This window comes from Drosophila santomea, chromosome 3R, assembly GCF_016746245.2.
Source record: "Drosophila santomea strain STO CAGO 1482 chromosome 3R, Prin_Dsan_1.1, whole genome shotgun sequence".
Classification (NCBI taxonomy): Eukaryota; Metazoa; Arthropoda; class Insecta; order Diptera; family Drosophilidae; genus Drosophila; species Drosophila santomea.
In genome coordinates this window covers 14,741,227-14,755,009 of record NC_053019.2, presented here as the reverse complement: position 1 = coordinate 14,755,009, position 13,783 = coordinate 14,741,227, and the positions used below count along the sequence as shown (strand labels likewise).

The 13,783-nt window shown below is 39.2% G+C and overlaps 1 protein-coding gene across 2 annotated transcripts in view; it reads right to left on the bottom strand.

Moving 5' to 3' along the window:
- LOC120451750 (atrial natriuretic peptide receptor 1) overlaps positions 1 to 13,783 on the bottom strand; it is a 33,202-nt gene that overhangs the window by 13,341 nt on the left and 6,078 nt on the right. The window contains exon 1 of one of the 2 annotated variants that reach the window (XM_039635673.2): positions 4,557 to 4,721. The exons of the other annotated variant lie outside the window; for it this stretch is intronic. The gene's annotated coding sequence lies outside the window, so the exon portion shown is untranslated. Of the gene's footprint in view, positions 1 to 4,556; positions 4,722 to 13,783 lie in introns of those variants that run through there. 2 annotated transcript variants of the gene reach the window in all.

Below are 13,783 nucleotides of genomic sequence, written 5' to 3'. Positions count from 1 at the left end.
AAAATCCAAGGATTCACTTGCTGTTCAGTAAAGCATTTCATATCAAGTGAAGCAATTGGAGTTGCTCCTCAAACAACAATACAATGTGCTAATTATGATGCAGAAAAATACGTTTTTGAGTAAAACAAACCCGCCCGACATCTTTTTTCGCCTGAACTTTGTGTGCACAGAATACACGAAATAATTGATTGAGAGTCGTAAACAAAATATAATTTTTTTAAAAACCCACTCCAAGCTGACAACGCATTTAAAAACAAAAGGGCTAAAAATAAACCGAAATGCCGTATTTAAAATTCTCTTGACCTTCACCTGAGCGGGGTAACATTTTGTTGTTGCTGACACGTATTCGAGTGGCTTATTTTTGCGGTTGGATATTACAAAATCGGGAAGCATATAAGTCCCCCTAGATTCAGAATTCGTTGCAAATTTAACGGCAATTAGGAAAGTAAGTAAAGAACGTGCAAAATTGCTATTGTTGCAGAATCAGCAGAATGAATCGACATCTAATAGCCCAATCTCTTAATTGGGGACAGTTCCTGTTCGCAGCGCAAGTTCGGTTAACTCTTGACCAATTTTTCCATTCGCCGATTATCATCACGGCTATCTTTTTTCGCCGTTCATTAAACTTCTTTCCAAAGCCTCTACAGCCGCAAAGATATATTTTTATATCTAAAAATAGAGCCAGACAAAAAGAGCCCTCCGAGGCATTCAAATGTGGCAAAAGATCGTCTAAGACAAACAAACAATGGCAATAAATACAATGCGAAATATAAAGAGTGGCCACAATGCCATTTGCCCGTAGGAAATCTATAAAAAAACAAATGAGAACTTTATGGACGAGTTCCTCGACTACCAGATACCCGTTACTTAGCTAGTGGGAGAAATTTTAAACTTCTTTTTATTTAAATATTAAAATTCAAAGTCACCTAAAACATTCCTTCCACGTTATATACTTTTCAACGAGTCTAGTATGCCCTACGAGTAATGGGTATAATTAAAACTTCGAAATGATACCTTTTGGCGTTGTTCAAATGTTTTCTATAAAAGTCGCTATTTTGGAGTCAAATTTAATGACAAATTTTCGACAGTAAATGGAGTTCTTCTATTTATTTTCGAAAATTTCGCCCTCCAAAATGTTGGTTTTTGAACATTTTCAACATGTTTAAATGATTGAGACCTGGCAGACATATGTTAATCTACTTCTCAAGGTTGTCGCATTGGTCAGCCAGCAAGCAATTCATCAAATGCCAAAACTTACAACGAATATGGGTCAACTACAGGCTTGAGCTGCTGCTCTCCCCAAAAATTTCGGAGTGGAGAAAGGGGCATTTGCAGAAGGAGATGGAGAGTGTTTTGTTCGGAGTGTTTTTGTGCTTTTTTTTATTGCACAAATAAGCCTTTGTTTTTCCTTGATATTTTATCATTTTTGTTTTGGACTTTACATTTTGTACGTTATGGATTTTTTTGGGTCTTAAGAGAGTACACGTGCCGCGGATTAACAAAGCGAACCCCACGATCTCCAGCTGTCTTCGGGCTGCCCCGTCGCTAATATCATACTTCATTTAGGTAGCAGCAATCGATACACGAAAATAAATAAGGCAATAGTATACTAGTACTAAGCTAAATTATCATCTTAAGTCGTAAGAATATATCTTTAATATATGTATTCAGGGAATATGGCTTTACAAATAAGTACATTATCATAAAATTTTCCTTTAAATTATTAATAGTTTGTACTAAGATCATGATTCGAAGGCCTATTTTTTCCGTGTAGAACTGTCTTTCAATGCCGTTAGCCCCCCAGGTCTCTGATTGAGCCGAATGATTTATGAGGTTTTAATCTGCAATTCGCCCATTTCATTGGCCCCAAGTTTCGATGGGTATCAGTCTTCTAGCCAGCTGTTCACCGGCTTATGCTAATTAAATCATTTGTATCTCTCGCCTCTGACTAATGAAGTTCACGCTTTATTAATAGGTTGTTTAACTGGTCAACTGGGCAGCCAGTCAAACGTCACCTGTCGTTTTGTTGTGGCTATTTTTGTAGCGTAAACCCCACGTTTAATGCCGTATTCCCCCCATCTTGGACCCTTGGCATTTTCGCTGTCATCGCCTTGGTCATGTTGCTTAATTACTTGTCGGGGCTGAAACTATGCAAATAAGTCGACACTGCTTTGCTTTCCTCCACTTGAAAAAAGCTGACAATTTGGAACCGTTAACTGTCGTTAATTCGATCATTTGGGCAATTAAAAAATTAGTTTAGATGGCTATTTATGGATTAGTCATCGCGCTAGATTCAAATATTCATTCATGCTTATTCCTAACATTACTTTCGATCGAATGAAACCAGTTTGATGTTGACTTGTATTAATTATCGCAAATAGGGTGCTAGGGTATTAATTAGTCGATTTTTATCTCAGCTTAATAGCCTTCTTCGCGGTCATTACTACTCTCTTTATTTGTTGACTAATATTTTTGTTTTGGTTTCTCCGCGGTGGATTTTGTGCTGGCCAAGCTGATTTGGTTGTTTTGGCTTGGATTTTTCGGTGCGAGAAATATGAGCTGCATATTTTGTGAGTATTTTTTATTTTTAGCTCTACTTGAAGAAAATGAAAACACAATTGAACGTCGCGTAATATCCAAAGTTAGGTAATCGAAGACGTAATTGCCGTGGAATTGTTCTCAGGAATTAGGCAAAAGAAAATACTGTTCCAAAAAGTGTAGATCACTAGTTGATTACAAATAATCGCACGAGAGTAGTATCCATTTCAGCGATTACTGTGCTCATTTACATCAGAGCTCTGGGAATATCAATCAAAGGAATTAGCCATTAACATGTTTTGATTCACCTCAGACACCTGAGACAGGTGACTGAGAGTCGCAGTAAAGTGACCGGGTGAGCATGAATTAAGTGCACTTTTCGTAGGCGTTTTAATTGCCCATTGTGAATGAGCAATGTGCCAGGTGCCAGTTGGAAGTGGTGCATTTGCAGGGAAACTCTATGCAAATATTTGCTTAGAATGTTTATTTGCACATCGCCCTCTTCATGCTGTGAAAATTCACGAAAACGGAAAAACCAAAACAAAACGGTGTAAATGAAAACAAAAGTGTGAGCAACGCTGAATATTCCATTTAGAAATCGAAAATCATTTAGTGGAAACCGGGCTTTGAAATGCTTCGGTTGAGATACTCCTTTTAATTGAAATATACTCTGCATATATTTGGTGAATAAACTGTGGATTGTTTGGATTAACAGTATAAATAAATAATACATACTTTAAATTTTAATAATTACTTTGGGAAGAAATATAATATTACTAGTCAAACATTATGGAGACATTAACTATTTATTATGGCACAACCCATGCTTTAAAGCCTTTTTTCTGCCCAAAATTTGTGAGCTTCCTAATAGCATTAAAAAAAAGTTATTCTCGGTTACAACATTTCCGCTAGTAGAATAAACCGTCGTAGCCCCTTACAACTGCTGTAGCAAACCGTTTTCGAATAGCAACAGCAGCGGCAAAGTATTTCGCAAATTGTATTTCAAGTTCAACACGTCTGTCAGCACCGCCGAGTTATCCGGCGAACTGCTCCCCCGCCCCAAAGGGGGTCCATCCCCTTGGGATGTGTTCACTCGCATCGGTAGCTTAAACCATTTTTGCACTTTGCGTGGTACTTTTGAAATGCAATATTCCGGCTTGCTGTCCGCCCTGTATACTGGTATGATACCGGGTCATAGCAATTAAACGAATCGGAATTGAAAAACCGACCCGAAAAATACATAAGGCAAATAAAACATGCAGGTCGAAACCCCCAACAAATTTTGTTTTGCAGTAGCAAACACGTTTGGCTACTGCGACTGGAGTTCACTTGCAAAGTACTTGTATTTTGTTTGCTTTGTAGACAATTACAAACATTAAGAAGGTGGCAAACAAATCAGGTGGAATTCAAATTGCCACAATCTTAATTCCCTTCTGGCAGCCGTTAAAATGTAAGAACATTTAAATTTTCAAACTCAAATCGTTCAATGAATAGTGCATTTTGCCATGGACAATTAATTTAGAATTTAGTGTATAGCTGTGGCAAGCTTGTGCCATTAATCAACATTATTTGTTGGCACAGTGAACTGAAATCGTAAACAAATCCACAATGACAATGAATCCACAAATGAATGCGAATTCCATAAATATTGGGAAACCAAATCCAACTAGAAGCAGAACGAATAGATTATGGTCAGTTCCGCAGGTGTTTGTGAGTATCTCGGCTTATTGATTAACATTAATATCGATGCGAGCCATGTGTTAATCGTGAGCATGGTTCAAGCACTTCGATTCACTTATTCGCCGACCGGCTGACTGCCCACTATTTTCTATTTCAATTTCAATTTCACTTTTTTTTTTGAAATGATTATTTATATCTTGCTTGAGGCTGCGGCTGCACCTTTCTCAAGATCCAATTGTGCCTGCGTTATTTACTTTTAATTATGCGCTTTTTATCTTATCGCGTTGTTGTTGTTATTGCTACAGCTGCTATCGAAAAGCCAATACCATTGAGCATACAGTGTAAAATATAAAATAGCAAAACTGGTGGTGCACTCAAAACACTGAGTATCTGCCAATTTGGAAATTTGGAAAACGCGCCGCTTGCCACAGATTTCCACAGATTTTCCCGTCGAACTCTCGCTGCGTTCCGTGCGCAGTTTTCTGAGCGCTTCGCACACGCTCGACTCGCCAAACCGAACTGAACGTCCGCATCCGAATCCGAATCCGAATCCAAGTCGGATTCGCAGGCGGTCGGTCGTCGGCGATTCCGCCGCTGAAGTTGGACGCAGCCGTCGGCGGTGACTGCGGCAGAGCTGCGACTGCGGCAGCGACGCCGGCTGCTGCGTAGCTGATCTGTAGCAAATATTTAATATTAAAATGAAATACTTTTATCTTTTTTCGAATCAAAGCACGCTTTTTAAACAGTATGTTTGAGCAAAATAAAGATGTGTTTTTATCAAAGAAAAAAGAGTTATAAATAAAAATACACTTCAGATAAGGCTCTCGAATTTAAATATTTAATCTCGAATTTATGTATTAATATATAATATATATACGATATATCGAAAAATATTCTACAGATAAGGCTCTCTAATTGAAATATTTAATCTTGAATTTATATATAAATATATAATATACATACGATTAAAATACATATTTGAAATATTTAAATGAATAATTACTTAAGCAAACATTACATTTCTGAAATGTTACTTAAATTATACTCCAGAGCAGCCTCAATAGCTGTTGCATCATAAATATTTATCCATCTTTAAAATGACAGTAGCTCGTAGCCGCTTCATAAAGTAGATAGATATAAAAGTTGCACTTCTTGCCTATGACTTGTCTCTTTCAGCAATGCAGTAAACCATATTTGCTTCTTTTCTCGGCTACTGTATTACTTTTCAAAATCAATTCATGAATGTTTTCGATCGCAGATGAATAATAAATCATAATCAAGAATGAGTCTTGGGAGCAGGCATGTGTTCAACCTAAAAGCTGTTGGCTCTTCGCTCAGAACTCTGAACTGTGAACTCTCGCCGGACTGCATACTACACATATATTCCTGCCCGTTGTCCATTACATTCGCAAATCCAATTTGAATTTCAACTACGGCCCAGGCACACTCGTCTGCTCGCCTGTCCGCCTGTCCGCCTGGTGTCCTTGGTTTTCCGTCGTCCTGTTCTGTTTTGGCTTAGATTACACACGCATACATGGGATGGATGGATATTACGCATACGCAGCGTGGTACGCATGAAGTGTTGGACACCGGGTTACCCCGGTCGGCATCTTTCATATTTCAGTTTTATCTTTGCCTTTCCACCTCCCTGTGCCCGTTTCTGGCACTTACACTTAATAAACCACCAGAATGAGACAGAATTTTCGAAGGAGATGGGTGCGAATGAACAGCACTTGTTGCCCATCATTTTATCCATAGTAGTGTGAATTTTTTTCGGTGAGTGCTAGGGTTTACTTTTCCATAATTGTTTGCCATACATTCGAGTTAGTAGTGCCAGCAATTTTCGGGTTAAACCAGCTGCTTCAGCTGGTAAGCTCGTAAAAGGATTGCTTTGTGCATAACCAATGGTGGCACTCATCCTGTCAGTTGAGAGGACATAAATTAGATTCTTCCGGCCACGCATCAATTTCAATGCCGGTCGCAACTGCAATTTCCTGTTTAGGCTGTCAATCGGATGCATCCAGATGGTTTGTTGGCTGCTCGAAAAGATAAGCAGCTAACGACTATCAAAAGTAAATCTTTTACTTTGATTCCCGATCGATGCCATTGATGGATGGGTAGGCGTCTTAAGCCCGCTACGGCTTTTACTCACAATGCATTCAGTGGCTCCTTTTGAAAATGGATATTATATTATATTCCTATTCATTTTTGCCAGCCACTTGGCGCCCGTTTTTATATTCAGCGAGGCTTTTACATTAACATTTTACTGACGTTGCAGACTGCTCGACAATCCATATAAATTGTCAATAAAGCGCAAATGAGTCAAATGAAGTTGCATGGTAAAAATGTTAAGCATGCTTCTGTCCACTGCCGTCGAGTGTCTCTCTTCCTTCAGGCAAATGGAAATGGCTGCCGACGACAAAGAATGGATGGTAAAAAAAACGGGATAGTGAATGCCGTTGAGCAGGGGGCAAGCCGAAGAATGCCAATGTTGATTGCTCCGGACAAGGACACGACCGGAAAAAGAGCACAATGAATGGCTTAAGGGACAATGCTGCACACTATTGCATTTCTGCCTGGGAGAATGTAAACATTGAAGGGAAATTGAATCGATTCTTTAAGCATTATTCCTATTAAATTAATAAGTAAAGCGACTTAATGCCACGCTGTATCCTGCTGCCTGCTGCCTGCTTATTGCATTGCGTATACGCCGCGTTGCCACCATTCAATATGCGGCATGCCTGTAGCTCCGCTTAAACGCAAATGTAAATGTGAATGTGAGTGTGCGTGTCATTGTGTCTGGATGCCTCTGTGTGCGTGTGCATGGGTGGAACGCTTCGAGCAATGACTGCAAATGAAAACAACAAACAAGTCCTGGAATGTCTATAACAATACCAAGTAAGAGCCGCGCTAGCGGAATATGCCATACCCTCACATTGCAAAATAGTGCTAAAAATTTGTTGCTCTCGAAGGTATGCAATAAAAACAGCAGTAAATGTACTTCTCTTTTAGAGAAAAAAAACATGTTAGGTCTTTAAAAAACATTTTTAATAAGCGAACAGTAGGGTACCAACTTAACGACAAGTTGCATGACGCTCACATTTTTGTGGCATAAGGCCCACTGGCGAAATGTCACTTTTGAAAGTGTCATGACACCCAGAAGGCTAATTTTGGCCTGCGCCTTGAGGCAAGTTTATGTTAAAACAAACATGTAGCTGCAAACAAACATGTATAATCTTATTGATTTTTAGTAAGCTTTAAAGATTGTGGGCATTATGGCCATTCTATGGCATTCTATTCTATTTTAAATATTTTGGCATTTCAAAAAATGTGATTTTTTTACTGTAAAATCGTCGAACAACTTTAGTTGTCTCAAGTCGACCCACATATGAGTATTCCCCACACTTTTCATTAAGTGGAATCAAAGGCATTCCACAGCAGTGGCAGAAGGACTTGGAAATCTCACAATCAACTCTTTTACGAGTCGATGTCTAACACACATTTTATCGCAGCCCAAGTGAGTGGGTGTTGCTGTGTTTGGAGCAATTGTTCTACGTTTTCCGGCGGGTGTGTGAAATCCTGCATATGACAGACGAGACAGCCAGCTGATGTGACTATGTTTACGGATTTAATTGTCTGAGCAATTAAATCGAGCCCAGGCGGGCACTTATACGAGTCGAGAATGAGTATGTGCTAGCTCCCAAGTGAGATCTTCTGGCTTTCTTTGTTCAATTAGTATTATTAGAGTTTGACTATTTTCCCAAACTTCCGGTTACTGGCCCACGTAATTACGGCATTCTTCAGCCTTTGAGCGACTTAACGAGCCAGGACTTTATTGGATGGAAAGCGAAACAATGGAAGACATTTATAATTAATTCTATTTTCATGTTCGAGCTAAAGGTTGCGGCGTCCTTTACGCAAACTTAACAACAACTTTTCCGGGCACTAACCCAGTGCAGTGAAGGGTGGCGTGGTATCCAAAACTTTGACTCTGCAGGAGCTGGGTAAATTCGAAGGAAAAATTCAGCGCATCCTTAGGCGCAGTCATCCGGCACAAAAGTGAATTCTCTCTATCATTTTCTTCTCTCTTTCAGTTGATCCCTTTGGGCTTTCCGCTTCCACTGGTGGGTGTGACTATTTCCCAGCTTAGCCTTGTGTGTGCTGGTTCTATCAGCTTGTCTCTGTGGTTGGTGGCCGTTGCCACTGTGCCGACCGCATATCAGCATTGCAAACTATAGCCAGAATCCCCAAAATGGCTCAAAAATATGACTTTTCGATACTCTGCTGCGCAGGGAGCTTTCCCCATTAGGGAAGGGATAAAATTTCGGTATAACTTTTGTAATTATAAACCGGTTAGAAACTATAAACTTTACCATCTTAATAAACCAATGAAATTGTATTCGCTAAGTTTGAGATAGTATTACAACATATTTGCTTCTTCTTAAGATTGTTGAATATTGTTGAATAAATACAAAACTTAAGCATACAGTATCTAACTGCTACCCTTCAAGATTAAATTAACTGCACGAACTTCGTAAGAGAAAACTCAATTTCTCTGTAGTGAGTTCACACTTCGTTAGTTTTGGCCAAATTCGATTCCGGCCTCAGATGGGTGGGGTGAGCGATGGCCACATCTGTTGTCGGCATTATTACCCAGCTCAGTGCTGTTAATGATGCACTGCGGCTGGCTGACAGGCAGTTCGGACATGACACCAACCACATCGTCACCTACTCCTTTCGGCTGCGACCATCCCACTGAAGGGTGCTCGCAATTTATAGTTCGGCCACTTTAATGATTTCAACAGTACCGCACCGCAGTGCCCGGAGGAGCATGAAATTATTGAAAAAGTCATCTAGGTTACGGCAAAATGGAAGTTTTCCCGTTTTAGCCCCGCACAGGCAATTAATTAGTGAGGCAAATTGAAAGAGGATACAAAAATGTTATATTTTCTAGTGGTTAAGCCAAAAAGCTAAAATATTTCGGGCGAAAATGGAAAGACATTTTCAAGATTAAAATGTGATTTTTGTGCAATAAATTGTACAGATTTTTGTGGCATACAAAGTGGTTATCTCGAAATTGAAACATTTCGTACAACTTCTCTGGAATGTTTTTAAATTTAGTTTGCTTTAAAAGTTCAACAGAAAAGCATCAGATACGAATGCGGCGAACAGCCTTGTAAAATCCCTTTTGGGTGCAAATTACATGCGGTAAGCAAGGCGAGCAGAGAAAAAGTATGTTTAGCCATTTTAATGCTTGCCTTCGCAATTTGCATTTCGGGGCTGTTTTTGATTGGTGGAATTTCCTCAAAAACTACACGCAATTATATAATTTATGTGCAATGTGTGGCTGATTCCGTTTTAATTTGCTAATTGGCATCCAACAATTATGGATTCTCTGAATATTTGGCTCAACCAATTTGTGAGCAACACGAATTTAACGAAAGTTCTTACAATTCAAGGGCATGATATGCAGACAACACCGATGAAATGGATTTATATTATCTAATAGCTTGGAAAAACAGTGCATAAATGCAAAGCTGAAATTCTTTAATTACTTTGAATACTTCATAAATTAGTTGAAAGAGGTTCAGTTAGCAGAGTTTATTTAAGTTTTTAATAATTTATATTTCTTGGTTTCTCTTCGAAAAGCCCTTGGATACCAGAATTTGTGTATGTTGCCACCCGCGACTGTTGGCCAAAATAACAAAAGCAAAGCTTAAGGCCAAAATGAATTGGTCAAGGAGGTTTGAAATGTGATGTTCGACATTTCAATAATTGATTATAGCACGGGTTCAATTCGGTCACGAGGTCCTTGTTTGACATATTGATAGCCTTGTTTTCGGTAAACATTAGTTTGTTTATAATTAATGCAATATTCGCTGGGTATTCATTTCGTTGGCATATCAAACGTTAAAGTCATATAAAGTTTTTTAATTTCGCTGCAGTTTTCGTGGAAAATCGAAATATCTGCTTAACTTTCGTAAACCAATTATTGAATTCAGTTACTGTTTCCCATTTGTTTATTATTTTTTACTTGTAGAGTAAAAGGGTATACTAGATTTGAAGAGAAATATGTAACAGTATGTGTTTCAGATTATTACTCGTCTGTCCGTCCGTCGGGCGATATAAAAACTACAAAAATTAGGTTAAGCATATGCATGCTGGTGATACGAAGAATGGGTATATGATAGTCGACTTACTCGACTGCACAATTTTCATTAGTTTGTTCTATGACCTTTTATCTTCAATTATTTGGTGCCCGTTGATATTGACAGAGTGTTTAGGATTCCAGTACAAGCTAGAATGGAGTAACTGCATAATAAAACATTCCATGTATGTCACATTGGTTAGTCGCCCACAATTTTTGCTTCTATCCAAAGGCTATGGAAATTATTAAATAAATAAAAATGCAAGCTTTTAAATAATGGTGTGTATGGCTGTTGTGATGCCAGTGCTCAAAGACAAGAAAGTATTTAATTAAAACTACATTCAACAAAGCACTTTCTCTCCGACACTGAAAACTTTATTTATGTGCTATCTGCACACAATCAGCATGGCCGGTGTGTTTTTCGAAAGTAGCATAAAACAGTGCAATTTGAATTTAATTCGGTGTCGTAAAAAATTATTAGAACTGTAGCGGGCAACCTAATTTGCATACATGCATGGCGGTCTGTTTGCTAAAACTAAATGTGTAGGATGTGGATGACGATGAGGAAGGGGCAGTCTATTGTGTTGCCAGTTAATGAGGTTTACAGTGTGCTCCTCGCTGAAATTGCAAGCGGTTGCATGCAGCTGCAACTTTTGTTGCCACAACATGGCAGCTCGGAGCACAAAGTAATTCATAACCGAGTCTCATTTTAAGGACGACAAATAAATGGTTAGTATGTATAATATGTGTACGCCATTATTGGCATTGGCGCAGTTTTCTTTAAGGATGCCCGTGTCATATGCACCAGCTGCATTAAAAATTGTTCACAGCGTGCCGAAATTAAATAAATACGTTAAACTTTTCGCTGGCTTTAACCGGATATTCAGCTGCGAACATGGCTTTTCACTCAGCGATTCTAATTGTATGCATTAAAATGAAACTTTTTCCAATTTAACACCCCATCAAGTGGGTGGTGGTGGCTGGGTGATAATAGTGGAGCTTTTATCTGACAGTTGCCACCTTAACGTTTAATTTGCTGCCAAGCGTTAGTTCAGCTGGAACAAATTTGTTATTTCAGCGAGTTGGGCTGGGAAATTACTGGAGTAACTATACGAGTAAGAGGGAAATAAATTAGGTATGAAAATTGGAGCTGTCAATAAACTTCGTTTAACTTGCAAATTTTTCGCCAAATATTTGTTGGACTTAATCCCATTTTCCAGTCACCAAAGTGCTGGCAAACACAATTAGTTGAGTGCTCAGCATTCCTCAAAGATTTTCGCATTTTCCGTTGGCCAGAAGTTTGTGCCAAGAGCTGGCAAAGTTTCCGGCACACCATTTTCACCATTTCTCAGATAAGAACGTATTTTAATGGTTTGATTGTTTCAAATTCTGAAGTGAATTTCATTTGATTTTTGTTACTGGTTTCCCAGTCACGATTCTCGCTGCACAGATGAAAATACAATTTTCCGCTGGCTGACAACCGACAGCTTAGCATATGCACACAGACAGTAGACAAGCTCCGGTAAAAAGGGGATTTTTTATAAATTTTGCATGTGAAATGGTGCGAAAATCCGTTGAAAAGTTATCAGCAAAACGGTCCCATTCTTTCCGCTCGTCATTATGAAATGAAGGACAGCTAGCACAGAAAGGTGCTAAATGGAAAGCTCTCTAGCTTTCCCAAATTTAAGTTGAGTTTAACCAGACGGTTGAGTAATGCCCAAACAACGGAGGGATTCAAGGAAGTGGCCACCGAAATAATAAATTACATTGAACGCAATTTTATTGCATACTTGCAGGGGCAGTGCAAGATTTCCCCATTGTGTCTCTACAGTTGTGTACAAACTAATAGGATACGGCTGAGATAAAATGAAAAAAAAGCATGCAAATTACACCTACTTGTATATACCTTACTTAAATAATAAATGTTCAAAGCAACTAGTGAAGCTGTTCCTACACAAGCGATGCACACACCTTCTAAAATTCTTTGAGTTAAAACTATGATGTTTAAAAGCAAACTTCCAAGTTGTTAGGTTCTTATAGATTATTACAGACATTTAAAATTTCACTTTTAGTTAATTACTATTATTTTGAAACTGGCTGTACGTGTGTGCTGTTTTTTTATTGGATTCTTCCTGGCTGGGGACTGCAAGCTGACGCCAAAGCCAAGTAAATAAAAGCAATGCAAAAAGGAGGCGAGCAGCGAATGGGAAGACTAGCGGCCGTGAAGAATGGAACCGGAAAAGCAACGCATTTCACGGCACTCTGGGTGGAAAAATGCATTTAAGTGGCATATAAATTTCCCGTTCGCAACGAACCGCAGACACTCACAAGCCAGACTCAGACGGTGGCTTTGTAGTCTAAAAGTCTCTGAGCAGTGATAAGTGCCAGCTGAAACAATTCGTAAGCAATACGATTGTACAAATAAAGTCAGCGAGCGCGATATTTGAAATCTTTAAGATGAAGAAGATGCCTAATATTGCCTTCAAGACTGCCTTTCTAATTGAGTTTGGCCATTGCGCCATCGCGCCAAAAGTAATGAAGTGGCGATGAAGTAACTTTCTATGGTTTCCGAGCAAAGAAGCAAAACTGTGGGAAGACGGCCGAGAAAAGCGAGGAAACTGGCAAGACATCTGCGGCCGAACAGGGCAATTAAAAAATAATTTGCATTACTCATCTTGGAGAAATGCGAAGGGTTCTGTAAGCGGAGAAACTTGGGATAAAGATAATTAAATCGTGATGTATAATTAAGATTTCCAGAACTTATTAATCATACTGTTTCACGTTATAGAATATTAATACAGATAGCCTAAACTAAATTATAAAATATGGAAAATTCATATTTATATATTTCCAGTTATTTTCAACTTCTAACCTAATAAAACAGAAACCTTTTCTATGGTGCTTTATTATCGCTGGCAAACCACTTGGAAACTCAACTAATTTTTGACCCCACCTAGGCAAACACAATCGCGGCAAAAAGGCTTTTACGGCCAACGTCAAGTTGTGGCCACGTTTTTCCATGCATGACCACCGGCCATGCCACCGCCTTCCTGCCACTCCTGGCAACTGGATGTCCCGACTTCCGGAGGCGTCGTGCTTCGAAAAAATCGTGTAACGTGGCGGACCGAAGGGATGGCAAGTGCATAAAGCACCGACAGATAGCTTCAATGGGACACCAAACCAGAACGGAGCCATCGGAGCCAGTGGCTCAGCGCCATCGATGATAGCGCACAGGCGGTAAACAAAACAAAAGAGCAAACGGAACGGAAACTAAATAGGGTTAACAAGCGCCACAGAAGGGCGGGCAGACCTAAAATCGAAAGCTTGTTATTTTACTTAATTGCATGGCCAGGATGGCAATTTTCATATTTGTCTAGTGACAGCGAAACAAATGAAAGAACTAGAACATTTGGCTAA